This window comes from Gadus morhua, chromosome 5, assembly GCF_902167405.1.
Source record: "Gadus morhua chromosome 5, gadMor3.0, whole genome shotgun sequence".
NCBI classification, from domain to species: domain Eukaryota; kingdom Metazoa; phylum Chordata; class Actinopteri; order Gadiformes; family Gadidae; genus Gadus; species Gadus morhua.
In genome coordinates, this window is record NC_044052.1 from 21,782,552 (window position 1) to 21,783,791 (window position 1,240).

General features: G+C 40.8%; 1 pseudogene; it reads left to right on the forward strand.

Annotated features, from left to right (window-relative positions):
- Positions 1-496: 496 nt before the first annotated feature.
- Positions 497-615, forward strand: LOC115544635 (uncharacterized; annotated as a pseudogene).
- The last annotated feature ends 625 nt before the right edge of the window (positions 616-1,240 follow it).

Here is a 1,240-nt window from a genome sequence, read left to right on the forward strand (position 1 = left end):
TTGTTTTGCTTTTTGATGGTAGATCCTTCACTTTTGAAAGAATGTTAACATGAAGACATGTCTACCAAGTAGCTTGGACTATTTATGATCTGAACAGGTTCTTTCTCAAGTATCAACTATGGGGTCCATTCGTCTCATCTGCAGTTTGATTGGTAGGTTTTCCACAGCACTACAGTACTAATCATTATCCGGTTCATTGAATTTAATTTATGAAAATGTACCTACCATAACTGTTGACGGCTTGCCTCTTGTTTTTTTATATATATACTATAGATAATTTCTTTTTTTACAGATATAAATAAAAGTAATTTTGGTTATGGATTGAACATTGCACATATTGCAAAACAGGCATGAGAATCATGAATGTAATGCAGTTCAATACAGAGTATTTACATTAAGAAATAAATATCCCAAAGAAAACATTGATCAGGGTTTCCAGAAGCGTACATTAGGTCTCAGTCTTGGCCCTTTATGTACAACAGTGGAGGGTCCCAGATCAGACAGGCTTACCACTATGAACCCGCCCGGTCTCGTCTGATCTCGGAAGCTAAGCATGGTTGGGTCTGGTTAGTACTTGGATGGGAGACCGCCTGGTAATACCAGGTGCTGTAGGTGGTTTCGGGTGGTGGCAAAAAGATGGAACTCTTCCCTCTGGCCTTAACATCAATCCCAGTGCAGTGACGGGGATACTGTGCTGTGGAAGGCGTCGCCCTTCGGAGGAGACGTAAAAATGAGGTCCTGACTCACTGAGGTCATATAAAGATCCTAGGGCACTTATCGCAAAGAGTTGGGGTTTCCCCGGTGTCCTTGCTAAAACTGCCCCACCAGGCTCATTCAATCTTGCCCCATAATTGGCTGACTCATTAATTCCCTCAAGCTGGTGTGTGGTGAGCCTTCTGGTGCAGATTGGCTGCCGTTCATCACCCAAGTGGGATCTACACACGTCTAGAAAAGTGCTAGATTAATTCAATCTATTATTAGAAAATTTCAATTTTTCATTGTTGTGGTATCTGATTTTTTCAAGGCTTAGTACATTCCCCATTTCCCTTCGCCACGATTCTTGACTTGTTGCAGAGTCATTTATCCACATAGTTGCGGGATATATGCTTGTAAATATTAGCTGATAATAGCTGAGATATTACTTATTTTAAGTAAATAATATTTTCTCTTCACCAGGTGTTTTGGTCCTCTTGTGGAAGTCCCCTGGATTTTCAGGTATTTCTATGTGCCCAATTTAGGG